Genomic DNA, 17169 nt, shown 5'->3' on the forward strand with positions numbered 1-17169 from the left:
TATTATGGGTGACTCTCGCAGATTTGAAGCGGATGGATTAACACTAAACCACAGAATCAATCATACAGAATAACTGTGAGTAGTTTAGGAGGATCGGCTACCCCAGTCAAACTTCTATATTAGGAAACAAAGGAGAACCACCCAAAGCATCTATATCGTATTATTTTTTGTGTGTGTGAATTTTAGGCTGTGTCATCTATTGTGTTGTTCCAAGGAAGAGAATTTGGGACTCATGAAAAATGGAACTAAATGCATGGACTAAACGTAAATCTGGTGAATGAATGTGTGTGCGCGTGTGGGTGCTTCCTCTGGAAAATTTTGTGGCTTTGGTTTGTACTGTAGCATATTCCAAGACAGAGAGGTACCTAATGGAAGGTTATGAGCTCCTTGAAGAGGAAAATGACACCTTTAATAACAGACGAATCTCTCTATTGCGTCCAACAGGAACCTAGTACATAAAGTATGGTTGATGAGGACTGTTACAGTAGTGTTTGTAAGCTGTATAACCTGAAAACTTGTGTCCCAGTAAGTCTCGGTGGTTTGGATACGTATGTAGTGATTTTCAAGGCATAGAAGCGCCCGGGAAAGGTTTTTGAACTCCATGGTGGAAGGAAATGAACCTAGTCCCTAAAACCTAGTGGCACCCACTCTTCCACTTCTATGAGATGCAGAGAAATGAGAACAGATAGCCTTCTCTCTGTTTAGCTTGTTATTAATATCCCCATAAGGTATTATACAAGATGGGTTTCCCTTTTCCCTTCCCTAACTAGGATTTGAGCCTACATCTTTTTGGGAAACGTCAGAATGAAAGACAATGTGGTGTCATTATTAATACAATAAAAAAACTATTATATTTATAGTAAATAAAACCAACCCAAATGGATGCCATGACTGAGTTGAGTAGTGTTCTATTCACGTTTGCAAGGGCTGGGGATCGCCCACCTGTCCAACCATTGACTGGTTACTGTCTCTCTAGGGTCAAGAAAAAAAGAGAGAAAAAAACTAGATTAGGAAACTTGCCCCTTAAATCTTGTAGACTTGTTGAGAAACAAGAAAACTACAGATTGGTGATGGTGGGAAATTTTAATCTGATCCCTCACAGCAAACCAACCCAATGGATGGTCATGACAAGTACAGCTTTTAGATTATGTGGTGCTACACAAACCCTATCACCACGTCGAGTTTTACTGACTCAGAGATTATATATATATATATATATATATATATATATATATATATATATATATATATATATATATATATATATATATATATATATATATATATATATATCCTACGACTATTGACGGAAATGGCCACTGTTAGATTTCGCCAGTCGTCTCTATTTTAAGCTTTCAATTCAATAATTCTCCATTCATCACCTACTTCACGCTTGCTTCATAGTCCTCAGCCATGAAAGCCAGGGCCTTCCAACTTTTCTAGTGCCTTGTGGAGCTAGTTTAAATGATTGTTGGGGAGAGTGAATATCATGCCCAAACCATCTCCATCTACCCCTCACCATGTTCTTATTCACATATAGCACTGGAGTTGTGTCTCTTATAGTTTCTTTTCTAATCTCTCCTGCCATTCAACTCCCAATATTCTTCTGAGGGCTTTGTTCTCAAATCTGCTAAATCTGTTGGAGATTTTACCAGTGTCATACCATGACTCATGCCCATACAGTAACACAGATCTCACTAAATTGATATATAGCCAGATTCTATATGTAATTTCAGGTGATTTGATTTCCAAATTTTACTTAAAACAGCCATTGTCTGATTTTACTTTTTTCAATCTTTCACTTGACTATAATTCTAAAAACCCTGTATTGATCATAGTTCCTTAATATTTAAATGATTAAATGATTCTAACCCATTAATTCTTTCTCCTTCCAATGATATTTAATTTTCCATTGCATATTTCGTTCTCATCATCTGTGTCTTTCTTTTATTTATCTTGAGCCCTTCATGTGATATTTAATGCATTCTGGTAAGCAAGTATTGCAAATTATGAGGTGCTGTTCTAATAAGGACAATATCATGAGCGTACTCTAGTCCTATCACCAATCGAGTCCAATCCTCCTCCACCATCTCCAACTGTTCTGCTCATTACAGAATACTTGAGAAGGATAAACAACATAGGTAATAACACATTCCCTTAGAGTACTCCGCAGTTCACTGGAAATTCATTTGATAGGACTCCACTAATATTAACTTTGCACTTGCTATGCTCATGAACAGACTTAATCAAATTCAAATATTTAGGAGGAATTCCATAATAACACAGGACTCTCCAAAAAATTGGCCGGAGCACACTATCAAAGGCTTTCTCATAGACCACAAATACCACCAAAAGTGGATTTCTATATTCTACGCATTGTTGATTTCTATATTCTACGCATTGTTATACAACATTTCTCAAAATTGAAATTTAGTCAGTACATTCTACCTTTTCTAAATCTTGCTTGTTCTTATCTCGGCTATTCATCAATCTAAAATAATATAATTTATATAATATATATATATATATATATATATATATATATATATATATATATATATATATATATTGTGTGTGAAACCCAGAGAGAGAGAGAGAGAGAGAGAGAGAGAGAGAGAGAGAGAGAGAGAGAGAGAGAGAGAGAGAGAGAGAGAGAGATACATTTTCAAACAGAATGTTATTAAAAAAAATTGAGAGCTTAACCTTTGACGTAGTATCGACGCGCTTGCTGTCAGTCAGGCCTACAGGTAGTAGGCCTAACATGAAAAATTCAAGGAAACCTATTCTTGGAACAGCATACCTCCCGCGTGTGTTCAGTATCTTGTGGAATTAGATCCTGTGGATATTTCTTTTCGAAAACTTTTATGAAGTGATGTCGACGAAAGATACATTCTCGTCCACAATGGAATCCTTTGACAGGTGACATCCTGAGGTAGTGTCACCTTTCCTGTGGAGTCCTTTGGCATGTGGCATTCTATGGGGTTCCCTGTGCTACAGAATTCCTTTGACATGTAAAATCCTATTTTACTTTATTTCGTTTCCTGTGGCAAGTCTTCTAATCATGGAATCCCGCAGGACTTTTCTTCTCCGCAAAGGAGTTCTCCAACATATGTTTTCCCCTTCACAGAGAAGTGATTCTGCTTGTAGCATCTGACTAATTTTAACTTTTCAGACGAATCCTTTAACGAATGGCTTGTAACTTGTAAGTGGAGTTTTCCTATTTATGTTCTCGAAATAGGAACTCACGAATGTTATTTTAAGTAGTTTTGCGATGAAGGTAATTTACTACACTGTTTCCCTATCTGTATCCTTCCAAAATAAAACTTAGACATATATGCTGCTTCTTCATGCGCATCATACAGGATTTTTTTTTTATAAAATCAGAGTTATCTTATAAAATATGAATTTAGAATTTAACATGAGATTGGCCGGCTTTCAAAAAGTGGTGTATAGGAATACTTATTTAAGATATAATCTTACAAAATGATTCGTCCCTTTCGAGAGGGAATTATTGATTACCCTAAAGACAAATCTTTTAGTTTATTTACAATAAACATCTCGAAATGGAATCTGTGATATATGCTAATTACGGAAAAGCAGAGAAAACAACAATATAACATTTGAGCGAGAGAGAGTGTGTGTGTGATGCTAGATTAATGACCCCTGAGTCGTGCTCATTGACCGATGAATAATTGACTTCCTTTCCGGTTTAACTTGTGACCTTTTGCACTAAGGGTGTGTAGCGGCTCTCCATTGTCTATTCACCGACGGTAGAGGTTTATTGTTTGATTTATCACTGTATCTCTCTGATGTAAATTCCAGTTGTTGAGATTATTTTTGTATCAGTTAAAATTAAATTAATTAATTTTCATGGGACGAGCTAAAATGCCCATAAACTAATATGGAATAACCTTCCGTTTCTCTGCAATATTCATGGGCTTGCTGGAGCGGTATCGCCATCAATATGCAATCTTATTCAATAATTAAGGGTTTGTTGCGATTTTATGGCTTACATCTGCACTCCCTTTTTAGTCTACTTTCCGTTCTCGCTTCCTTTCTTCTGTGCCATCTAATCTCTCAACTTTTAACACATCTAGTGAAATTGCGTTGTTTTTTCCAAATTGTAACTCAGGCCTGAATGATCTCGGTCCATACGGCCTGGATTCCGTAAATTATATCTTCTTGGATGAGGTTGTTATCTTTATAGCCTGAACGACTAATTACAGTATAAAGACTATTATGTTTACGATTTCAATACTTAGGTTAACAAAGACAGGTTGACCACCAGGTTTAATTAGAGTCTAAAGACCATCAGTTTTACAAAATTAATACCAAGGTCAACAGAGGTACAGATAGTTTTATTGGACCCTACCTGTGCTGCGCCCAATCACCAAAGATTCCAAAAATTTCCGGACATAAGCTACAGTTTCCCCCACTTTGGCTGTCCTGATTTAGCTTGCCACTGGAGGCACTAGTTCCAGTGGGACTGAGTAGTCCATGCCGGTATCGATCAGTCTTTGTAGATCATGCCGGAATGTACGCAAAGAAGGCATTAATTTAATGGTTAGTTTAAGAGAGTAATAACAACTATTCACTCATGGCTACCAAATTACACACATACCGGGAGTCGCAATGGTCGACGAACGCATTCTTTCATTCATATGTATATACTAGTATACGCGCTCGTCAAAAAGGTCAGCTAAATATTTAGATAGATTTGCAGGCACACACACATAATACCTCAAGGGGTATCCCCTCTAACTTGGGTATGGCCTATCCCTCTTCCCTTACCGAGGGATGGGGAGAGATTTGAGTAGTTAAACGTCTGCCAATGCAGCTGAGCGTGACTGGAAAGATACACACACACACACATTATATATATATATATATATATTATATATATATATATATATATATATATATATATATATATATATGTGTGTGTGTGTGTGTGTGTGTGTGTCTAGAGAGGTAAATAGATTTACTGAAATGTTTGTTATGTCCATCAATATAATGCTATATGTTTACATGATATCAAAAATGATTTATCTTTGACATTCTCAGTGCCTCGTCTAACAGAATGGATATTTTATTTTCTTATCTTTGTTCCAATTACATCCATTTCATTATCAACGTATTTAGAACTAAATATGCGAAATTATTTTTAAAATGTGGATGTGAAAGCTTTCGTTTAGTACATTGCTGTAGCTAGATCAGGAATACAAATGTGCAGAACTACTGTATAGTCAAGTTTTCTGTATGCATTAGAATTCAACCCCTTGGTGCCCGTATGTATGTACACGGTAGTGCCCAAAGGGAAGGCAGCAATGATTTTCCATGTGCATGTGTATGTTTGTGTCAGATAACGGCTTCTAAGGAACCTAATTACTTTAGTAATGATATATAGAAAAAAATATTCTCGCTCTATAAATGCTACAAAAAGAGAAAATTTGCTCTAACCAGCTGTGAATGATGCTAGAGATAGAAATGTTTGATTTGAAATCTTGTACCAGAGAGATGCTATTCTTGCTTTTCTAGGATATCGCAATACGCAATGCATGCATGCATTTCTTCAATTTCCTTTGAGTAAAATGATAAAAGATCATGATGAACAATGTATTTTAAAAGTGTTTGAGAAGTAGAAAAGTCGTACTTCATATTAGATAGAATGTTTTCAGTTACTAAATGCCATGCAAGGTTGGAAAACACATTCCAAACCATCAGTAAGACCCTAAGTCTTTCTTAGTAATTAAATAGCGAAGACGATGACGTTAAAGAAAGAATCTTGTTTCCAATACTTTTGTCTTTCAGTTTTTAACACTTTCTAGTTGCCGATATACACGAGATATTCATGTCTTATTTTTCAGATAATTTACTTTTTCATAAAATACTCTACTTCCCAGGTGGTTTGGCTCAGTTCCAGGTATGTGATGTGCAATGTTACTCGTTTATAGGTAAGCCAAGTGTTACTTTGTATTAATCCTTTCTTCTTTTTTTCTCCATTGCAGTTAGCCCCGGGCACCCATAGGTGCCCGTGTCCGTGCCTTACCGGGGTGGAGATGACCTTACGGGTCCGCGGTTGTCGGACTGGTACTCCAACTTGTCCATGCGGGGGGAACGAGCGAAGAAGCTCCATACAGCCTCCATCGACATGTGAAGGTCTCACAGCGCCAGCTTCTGCTGCTGCTGCTGCGGCAACGCAGCCTTCTTCCAGCCAGCAGAAGTCGGACACGTTCCTCTCCGTGGCAGCCGCCGCGGCTGCGACGTACACCAGTACGACCCAGCAGAGCCTCTTGGCAGCGCCCATCTGTCAGCCTCCCAGGCCAAAGCCCAGCTCCCTCATGCGCTCTCATTCTACAGCTTCCGGGAGAGTGCTTCCCAGCTCTCACCTCCTGGATCATCTCGGGTGCAAGGGTGCCAGTGGCCCCAGGGTGAGCATTCTCTCCCCGAAGGGCCATGACGGGTCGGATGCGCCGAGGCCAATGGCTCGCCTGTCTTCGAGGTCCTTCTCGCATGGATGTCATTCCAGTCGCCAGGGAGCTTTCAACCGGATGTCCACGAGTTCCTTCACGAGTAGGCGCGAACGAGAACCTTGGTCTCTGGCCAACATGCCCAAGAGACCCGGGCGTTTCTCCAGCAGACGGAATCGCTCAACGAACGCTAATAATAGCCACGCGCCAGTGGGGCACACGTCATCTCTCAAGCATCGCTCTCACACGTCAAATAGCCATCCAGACTTCCGCGAGTTCCGCTTCTGACCTACAGAGCCCGGGGTTATAGACGAAGCTTCTGTCTTCTCCTCCTCTATTCTTTCCTCCATTTCTCCTATTCATCCTCCTCCTCCTTCTTCTTTCCCTTTTCTCTCAGGGTCAGCGGTAAGAGCAGAAACGCTTGTGTCGAGCAGCGCTGTTCTCCCTTCTCTCCTTTTTATAAGACTCCCGTTCCCTCACAAACAGTTGAAGTGTCTTATGCGTTCATGGTTGTGAAATGGACTTTGTGGGTCCTGAGAGGCCACTCTACCAAATGTTCCTCCCAGACATTTGTATTCATAGATGACTAAAGATGAATAAATAAACTAATAAAAAGGACACAAATCTCTGCACACGCGCACCTCATCATCACATCTGGAAGCTGTTAATGACAAATGCTCAAATTTATGTTAATGAATATATATATACGTATTTGTATGTGTATATTTGTTGTTCCTCGAACGTGTGTTTGAGCTTGCGCGTGTGTCTGTGTTTTCTATAAGAAAAAGACTAAAAGAAAACTATTGTGTTGTCGTGGGAGGTGCAACTTTATCGAAAGTTGTGTTGCGTAACTTCACACAAAATAAATGTCAGTCATTGCTCATGAAAAACTCAGTGACAGGAAAGAGATAAGTGTTTTGAATTTGTATATATTAAGACAAGACGGCTTTTAAGTTTATGACGTGTTGTGCCTGGTTCGAAAATCCTCAAAAAAACCAGCCAGGATGCGGTGGAACTATTTAATAGCTGAGGTGGAGTGGCTGTTTATGTTAAGATATAACGTAGATGGTGCTATATATATACATATACATATATTTTAATTTTGATTTGACAGTATCTTTAGAAGAGCCTTTTTGGTAATATGTTGCTTCACGTTTTATTAGCATCGCGGGTGACCTAATGATTAAGGACATTTTCAGTGTATTGTCTGATACAAAGCTGAAGAGAAACAGGCAGTTTTTTAGAAGTTATGTTCCCTTTCACACTGACTTTAACACTTAACATTTGAAATAGATTATGTTAATTATATAAACCTCGTACAGAAACACACAAAATGCCCCCCCCCCCCCCCCCCCCCCGAGTTGTCCTGTCCTGCACATTGGGAAACTCGCCCTTTTCAATACGCATTAGAAAACCAGTCTTTTTTCATTCAATTGTCTCCCCAAAACAATAAAAAATGTTCCTTCCTTGCCAATCACGACGAAAGAAATCGAACTACTAAACCTGGACCTTTAATATCAGCTGTGGTTAGGACTGCCACAAACACTATTTATAAAACGGTTATTACTGTTTTTGTAATAAAATCTCAGCCTATCTGGAATGAATAACTATATGGTGTTATATAGTTATTATCTATTATAAATTTAAAGGAATGAAAGTGACCAAGTAAAGAAATTTCAGTCGAATTAATTACTATTTTGAATTTTCATCTTTGTGAAAAAAATTATGGTATAAATATTTCGTCACACACATTTATAATAGTTTTGTAAGATTTTGACGTCGGTGGAAAGGATCTTGATATAAAATTTTATTCCAAAAATGATATACGTTCACGTACACCCCTCTGATGAATCTTTCATCCCTTCCACATTAACACTGTGGATTTCTTTCTTCCGCCTCCAGAATTCCTCATTATTTCTTAGCTATTGTTCTGAAAGAGTCAAAATCCATCAATTGTTTACTTGTAGAACTAAGATGTTTTGTCCTGCAATGCCACTACCAGCTTCAATACCACCATTAAAACATCATGTCGGAGACCGCAAACCTCCCCCACCCCCCCCCCCCAATAGTTGCACTTCTATCTCTCCCAAATCCTAACAACACTTCTATCGTATTATCGTAGATATCAACACGCTAATTTGCATTGTTTTGCTAACAAACAAAACAGCTTCATTTGCAGCGGTAAAAAGAGAAGGAAAGTGCGTAGAATCAAAGGAGCTTCGGAAAGTGAATGGTAAATTTCATTTTAGTGTTATTTTAATCATTTTACTTTTCGAGTCTACCATTGATAGCATGACCGGAAGTGTCTCATTATTTTCATTTAATTGTTTTTGCTTGTTTCATATTTAGATAAACACACATATATATATAATATATATATATATATATATATATATATATATATATATATATATATATATATATATATATATTATATACATGTATATATATATATATATATATATATATATATATATATATATATATATATATATATATATATATATACACACATACACGAGTATAATATATATTAAAGACAAAGAGAAAATGAATACCGTTGATTCTGTTCTGTAGAAGGTTTTTGTTGTCTTTATAGATCATCATCGTACAAAGTAGCACAAATAGAGGATATTCTTGTAATACTGAGTTATTCTTTTTAGAGTTAAAGGTTGTAATTATCCCGGTTGAGATAGGCTTTTTTGTTGACATTAGTTTTTTTTTTTATTTGGAAGTTTGTTTCAAACAATATCAAATTCGGGATGAATTTCATAGGAGAGCATAAGATTCCTAGTAATCATAAGAACATATCGCATTGCGTGTCAATCATAATGTCACTTAGCTGTTCACATACGACTGGCCACAACACCGATAACCTAATCTAACCACTTCGTATTTAATGTATCTTAACCTATCCTACCTTAATATCCTAGCCTGGAAAGTGTCACTTAGTCCATTTAGGTCTCCTTTTAGTTTAAGGTATGTTGAAAAGTAGAATGCTGGCCAAATATTAAGAGGCAAAAACCTCCTTAATGTTTTCCATGTGTCGTGGCAAAGTTCACATTTTTTCATGAAAATTATTATTCTTTTTTCGCTGCTCCATGGTGGCTATTACCATTTGCTAAATTGCGCCTTAGGGTAGAATATCTTCCTACTTTACTCATTTACTTATTTATCTAGTATTACCCGAGTATGACCCACATTCCAAGAGGATTTAACCTTGGTTATTCGTGGTCACGTTTAGAAACATTACTAAAATGAAACGATTCTGTTTCCGTTCGTTTTGAGCTGTAATTGTGCATAATATTGGTAGGATTAAGTACCCCTTTTCGATTTGTTAATTTATTTTAGATACCTAATCGTATGGTAACTTCGTCCTCACACAAACAAACCCCCCCCCCCCACATATTTTACTACACCTTTAGTTTAAAAAAAAAATTCCTTTATTGTTAATTTTGGTGGAAATCTTTCCAACCTCAAAAAAGAAACATCCTCTGGTAAAGTTTAGTGTTTCACAGAAAGGCCAACATTAGCATGAAGCGAGCAATTAAATAAATATCTCTTTAGCACTTCACGCCTTTGGTCTCCCATTCAGTCTCAGATACCGTCTTTTTTCCAAATTTCGGAAGCTTGGTAGGATAAGTCAAAGATTTATTTATATGCCCATATCATATCTCGCCAATTTATCATGCATGATAATAATCATTAGACATATTATTAAGAGAACCAGTACCTCAGACATAAGCTCGTTTTTAGAAGAGAAACGGCATTTTTATGCTACAAAATTCACCAAATACGTGGGATTAAACGTGTATGTCTCACAATTCCCATAGATAGGCCTAACTTCTCCCCTCAGAAATGACGGTTTCCAGACGTATAATAACACATTGTACATATCAGATTACTTGTGCATCACCATCATCGTCATCACTTATATCATCTTGTCACCGAAATTATCATAGCCATCACCCAAGTCTGCGTCATTTTCCCCAGAGGTTGTCAGTCAAATGTTGCAAAAACTTGTGTTTATGTCTGAGTCGCAGGAAACTTTTCTTACCAATGTAAGACTTTCTTTGTGATAAGTTTGGAAGTAAGGAAAATCAATGACATTGTTGAGTCTAATGTAGGGTATTTTTACACACGCTTTGATGCTATGAAACCGTTGTCCTTTGTGGACTTGGTCCTTGTAATGTTACATTGTACTTTTAGAGCAGAAGACAGTGTCAACTTTCTAAGCTAAATGCATAGACAAATGTATATAATTGAAAATAAGAGCCTTAAAATGTCTGTTTAAACTGCAGTTTGATATAGTTTAGTTGTATTAGTAAAATAACAACAAAACACGATTTTGAAAAAGAAATAGTCGACTTCATTAAGTGGCCCTGAGGTAAGCATCATGGAACAGTGCTTCATATTTAAACAAGAAAAAAAGACGTTCAGTTCCAAAGTAAATTATTTGTGATATTTTCTTATTTAAAACCGAATAAAGTCACAATATAAGCAATAGTTGCTTTATATGCATCGTTAACCTGCTGCTGTCTTGCAGAGTGAGGCGTGTTTTATTCTATGAAAGCACAATAAAATCATTGAGAACCAACCCAGCCTTCCATCCATGACTGTACACCCGGCCGCTCCTCGTCTTTTTTGTCTATATCAACGAAGATCAATAGACCTACTAATCAGTATCTTAGACCCATAAACTGAGTTATATATATATATATATATATATATATATATATATATATATATATATATATATATATATATATATGCATACACACATACATACACACACCCATAACCTGTTCCTGGATCCGTCCTGCCTGTTCGTTCATATGATTAGTTAAATCTAGATCAAGGTTGTGACTGACGGTGTAGAGTTCATGTCAATGAGACTCTTCGTCAATCAGCAAAATTGAATCCATTTGCATTTTCCGTATATAAAATCGGTATGCTTATGGTTACGTAATGTCTGTGCATATACATTCGTATGAAGTCAGTCAGATCCATATTCAGAATTTCCCGTGTGTCGGTAATTGTCTGGAACGTCTGATTATGGACTTGAAGTTCACTGTTGAATTACATTTATATGTATATATACATTTGTTTATTTCATTATTTATGCGCGTATGCATCCATGTATGAATGTATGTATAAATTCCTGCCAGCTAAATTAAGTTGAAATTCACTTTCTAATCATATTAATGAAGACTATATATACAGTATATTGTTTTGTTCGCATTTCTCTGGGACAATAGATTACGACACCGCCAACTAGGCCTAAAGCTGTCAGGAAAATCAGATTAATACTCATGTAAAACATACTCAGCATCACGTAGGAGTGCCAGGAATATTGTATTGCAGTGCAACGAGTGGATTTTGTGGCTTGATAGAGCCTACATGACACGGGAATGGACCAAAAATGAATGCTGAATAAGCCGTGGAAAGAAAAGAGGACATGTTTTGCCGAAGATTAAGACAAGGGTGGATAGAATGCCCAGTGCAAATTCTTGTTTTGGAGTGAGCCGTGTGTTGCCAGCCGTTTTGGGGAAGTAAATGCAAATGAGTACAGTATAGCATGCGTTGTAGGTAAGTGTTAAAGCGTAGACAACTCTTAAGTACTGTAGGCTAGTTGCAATACTGAGCCTAGTGTTATTATTTATTGTAAAGCGTAGACAACTATAAGTACTGTTGTTGTAATACTGAGCCTAGTGTTATTCATTGTCATATTTATGTATATGTTGTGGCTCAGGTTCAGTCCCGTGTTCAGTTGGTTAGAGGCAAGCAATGGCCTATGCAACGGCATCTCATTGGACGTTGCTTTGCCCTCAGTCTGAGACAGGTTGAGAAAATATACAATTGAAAAACGTGAGAATAATGGCATTATTTGCGTGTCGCAAATCCTTCCGCTAAAGAGAAGAACTAAATACACAGTATTATTGATAGCTATCTTTAGTTATTTTACAGTTATAATTTCCTTCTAATAAAATTATTTCACGAACAAGATTTTTCCTAACCTCCTTTTACCTAACATTCACCTAATTTTAGCGTTCTATAAAGGATTTTTTTTTTTTACCATGCGTGAGGTGTATGAAACCATCTCTTTATTATTACTGCTTCTTGGTTTTATTGTTGATAGTATTTCAAGTGTAGCGCGGTGGTAAGAATCTCCCGGTTTATGAATACAAAATAGAAATTGAAAATAGGTAATTGGAATGTTAGTACCATGATTCAGATTGGGAAGTTACAGCAAAGTGGAGAGTGAGTTTATGAAATATAGTTTGGAAATCTTGGCCCTAAGTGAAACACCTTGTAAGGGGATTGGTAAGGAAACCTTAGACCAAGGCAATATATATACTGTATATCTACTCATGAAGATCAGATGGAGTTGGAAGTGAAGTAGGAATGATGATGACACCAGGAGCAGAAAATTCATTGACCGAGTGGAGAGCTGTAAATAGATTGTTATTAGCAAGGTTCAAATCAAAGCAGTGCAATTTGAGTATTATAGTTTGCTATGCCCCAAGAAATGATTCCCCTGAAGAAAGGAAAGATGGATACTATGAAGAACTGCACAGGGCAATAGACGAGATCCCTGAGAGAGATATGAAATTTGTGATTGGCGACTTCAATGCTAAAGTTGGAAAAAGTAGTCAAGGGATATTATTATTATTATTATTATTATTATTGATGCTATAAGCCCAAGGGCTCCAATAGGGAAAAATAGCCCAGTAAGGAAAGGAAATAAGGAAATAAACAAATGATGAGAATAAATTAACAATAAATCATTCTAAAACCAGTAACAACGTTAAAACAGATATGTCCTATATAAACTATTAACAACGTCAAAAACATAATGTGATGGGTGCCGAGGGTCTTTGCGAAGTTGCAAATGAAAATGGAGCACATTTCATAAGATTCTGTTCAGCAAACAATTTTCTCATTGGTACTTTTTCAACACAAAAACATCCACAAGTATACATGGACTTCACCATGTATTTACAAAATTCAGATAGATCACATTGCCATTGATAAAGAGAGGAGGAGGACTCTGAGAATGTAAGAAGCTTTACAGATGCTGATATTGGTAGTGATCACCAGCTCCTCATTGCCACACGGAAATTAAAACTGAAAGCACCCAACAGAAAGATGTATAAAATACCTACGTTTAATACAACTAAGCTATTAGAGGAGCACAGAGAAACATTTGCAACTGAATGTAGGAATCGATTTACAGTCTTAGAAACTTTAGGAGACGAAGAACAGACAATTAATGAAGAACGGTTTGATATTAAGAACATATATCAGTCAGTTGGTAGGGAAGTCTTGGGACACGTAGTTACAAGGAGAAAGCCATGGATATCAAATGATACCTGGGATACTATCAAAAAGAGACAAAGACAGAAAGTGATTGTTGAAAGTTTTCGAGGAAGTAATGAAAATTACAAGGTAGAGCATGCTAAGTATTCTAGTATTGACAATGTGGTCAAAAGAAAAGCTAGGAATGACTAGAGAGAATATTTAGACAGTAAAGCAGATGAGGCTGACAAAGCTATGAATTCAGGAAGTGGCTATGGTGTAAGAATTGCTCATAGAATTATTAATGAAATCTTGACTGGGCAAAGATGAAGAAGCATATACCCATCGAAAAGAGAGATGGTTCGGTTATAGCAACAGGAGATGAAGAAAGACAACATTGGACGGAACACTTTAGTGAGGTTGTGAATAGTAGGTATGAAGGAATAATTTGACTGACATACCTGAAGCTGGTGAAGACCTTGATGTGCCCATGAAGGAATTCAGTGCGTTTGTAGTCGAAGCTATCCTAAAAAAAAACTAAAGAGATGGAAAGGCCCGGGATACGATGGAATAACTGCAGAGATGATACTGGCCGAAAATGAAGTGACTCCCAGACTAACAAGATTATTTTGTAGAATGTGGCATGAAGACGCCAAACCTGATGACTGGAAGTTAGGAGTGTTGGTGAAAAAAAGGAGACCTGACTGGTTTTTAATGATATTAGTAATAATGATAATAATAATAATTAATATTATTATTATTATTAATAATGGGAGGTAAATCAGTTGTTGTTTGCGGATGATACTGTACTGGTTGCAGACGCGGAAGAGAAGCTTGGCCGATTAGTGACAGAATTTGGAAGGGTGTGTGAGAGAAGGAAGTTGAGAGTTAATGTGGGTAAGAGTAAGGTTATGAGATGTACGAGAAGGAAGTTGAGAGTTAATGTGGGTAAGAGTAAGGTTATGAGATGTACGAGAAGGGAAGGTGGTGCAAGACTGAATGTCATGTTGAATGGAGAGTTACTTGAGGAGGTGGATCAGTTTAAGTACTTGGGGTCTGTTGTTGCAGCAAATGGTGGAGTGGAAGCAGATGTATGTCAGAGAGTGAATGAAGGATGCAAAGTGTTGGGGACAGTTGAGGGAGTAGTAAAAAATAGAGGGTTGGGCGTGAATGTAAAGAGAGTTCTGTATGAGAAAGTGATTGTACCAACTGTGATGTATGGATCAGAGTTGTGGGGAATGAAAGTGACGGAGAAACAGAAATTGAATGTGTTTGAGATGAAGTGTCTAAGGAGTATGGCTGGTGTATCTCGAGTAGATAGGGTTAGGAACTAAGTGGTGATGGTGAGAACGGGTGTAAGAAATGAGTTAGCAGTTAGAGTGGATATGAATGTGTTGAGGTGGTTTGGCCATGTTGAGAGAATGGAAAATGGCTGTCTGCTAAAGAAGGTGATGAATGCAAGAGTTGATGGGAGAAGTACAAGAGGAAGGCCAAGGTTTGGGTGGATGGATGGAGTGAAGAAAGCTCTGGGTGATAGGAGGATAGATGTGAGAGAGGCAAGAGTGCGTGCTAGGGATAGGAATGAATGGCGAGCGATTGTGACGCAGTTCCGGTAGGCCCTGCTGCTTCCTCCGGTGCCTTAGATGACCGCGGAGGTAGCAGCAGTAGGGGATTCAGCATTATGAAGCTTCATCTGTGGTGGATAATGGGGGAGGGTGGGTGGTGGCACCCTAGCAGTACCAACTGAACTCGGTTGAGTCCCTTGTCAGGCTCGGAGGAACGTAGAGAGAAGAGGTCCCCTTTTTTTGTTTCTTTTGTTTGATGTCGGCTACCCCCAAAACTGGGGGAAGTGCCTTGATATATGTATGTATTATTATTATTATTATTATTATTACTTGCTAAACTACAACCCTAGTTGGAAAAGCAGGAGGCTATAAGCCCAGGGGCTCCAACGGGAAAAATAGCTCTGTTAGGAAAGGAAATAAGTAAAAATAAAATATTTTAAGAACAGTAACAACAATGAAATAAATATTTCCTATATAAACTTTAACAAAACAAGAGGAAGAGAAATAAGATAGAATAGTGTGGCCGAGTGTACCCTCAAGCAAGAGAACTCTAACCCAAGACAGTGAAAGACCATGGTACAGAGGTTATGGCACTACCCAAGACTAGAGAACAATGGTTTGATTGTGGAGTGCCCTTTTCCTAGAAGAGCTGCTTACCATAGCTGAAGAGTCTCTTCTACCCGTACCAAGAGGGAAGCGGCCACTGAATAATTACAGTGCAGTAGTTAACCCCTTGAGAGAAAAATTGTTTGGTGTATGAGGTCAGAGGAGAATATATAAAGAATAGGCCGTAACCAGAGAGAAGGATCCAATGTTGTATTTCCTGACCAGTCAAAGGACCGCCATAACTCTGTAGCAGTAGTATTTCAACGGGTGGCTGTTATGGAAATATATAGTATGCTTATTCTAAAGAGACTGGAGAGAAACATTAATGAAAAGATGAGAGATGAACAAGCGGGATTTAGAAAAGGTAGAAGTTACACTAACCAAGTTTTCATTTTGAGACATGTTGTACAGCAATGCGTACAATATAGAAATCCCCTTTGATAGTGTGCACCGGCCAATTTTGCGGAGAGTCCTGTGTTATTTATAGAATACCTCTTAAATATGTAAATTTAATCAAGTCTGTTTATGAGCATAGCAAGTGCAAAGTTAATGTCAATGGAGTCTTATCAAAGGAATTTACAGTGAACAGCAGAGTACTCCAAGGGAATGTGTTGTCGCCTATGTTGTTTATCCTCTTCATGGCTTTTGTAATGCACAGAACTGTCAGAGAAGGAGGAGAAAGATTGCACTGAACAGCAGAGTACTCCAAGGGAATGTGTTGTCGCCTATGTTGTTTATCCTCTTCATGATTTTGTAATGCACAGAACTGTCAGAGAAGGAGGAGAAAGATTGCACTGGATTGGTGATAGGAATTTAACGGATTTAGAGTATGCGGATGATGCTGTCCTTGTTAGCAGAACACCACAGGATTTGCAATGCTTGCTTACCAGAATACATAAAATATCACACGAGGTTGCGTTGATGATAAATAGAAGAAAGACAGACATGATGAGAACGGAGTATGCAATGGAAGATGAAATATCATTGGAAGGAGAAAGGATTAATGAGGTAGAATCATTTAAGTATTTAGGAACCATGATCTCCAATACAACAGGGTCTTTAGAATTAGAGTTTAGTGAAAGATTGAAAAAAAGCAAATCAGACAGTGGTTAGGTTAAGTAAAATTTGGAAATCAAATCGCCTGAAATTACATAAAATATCAGACTATATATTGGTTTAGTGAGATCTGTGTTATTCTATGGACATGAGTCATGGTATGACACAATCTC

The 17169-nt window shown here is 37.5% G+C and overlaps 1 protein-coding gene across 7 annotated transcripts in view; it reads left to right on the top strand.

Annotated features, from left to right (window-relative positions):
* Positions 1-6156, top strand: part of LOC137656889 (ATP-sensitive inward rectifier potassium channel 12-like) — a 459802-nt gene extending 453646 nt beyond the window's left edge. For all 7 annotated transcript variants that reach the window (XR_011047034.1, XR_011047035.1, XR_011047038.1 and 4 more), the window contains one exon: positions 6009-6156. The gene's annotated coding sequence lies outside the window, so the exon portion shown is untranslated. The remainder of the gene's footprint in view (positions 1-6008) is intronic.
* Positions 6157-17169: the final 11013 nt, after the last annotated feature.

Source organism: Palaemon carinicauda, chromosome 17 (genome assembly GCF_036898095.1).
Source record: "Palaemon carinicauda isolate YSFRI2023 chromosome 17, ASM3689809v2, whole genome shotgun sequence".
Classification (NCBI taxonomy): domain Eukaryota; kingdom Metazoa; phylum Arthropoda; class Malacostraca; order Decapoda; family Palaemonidae; genus Palaemon; species Palaemon carinicauda.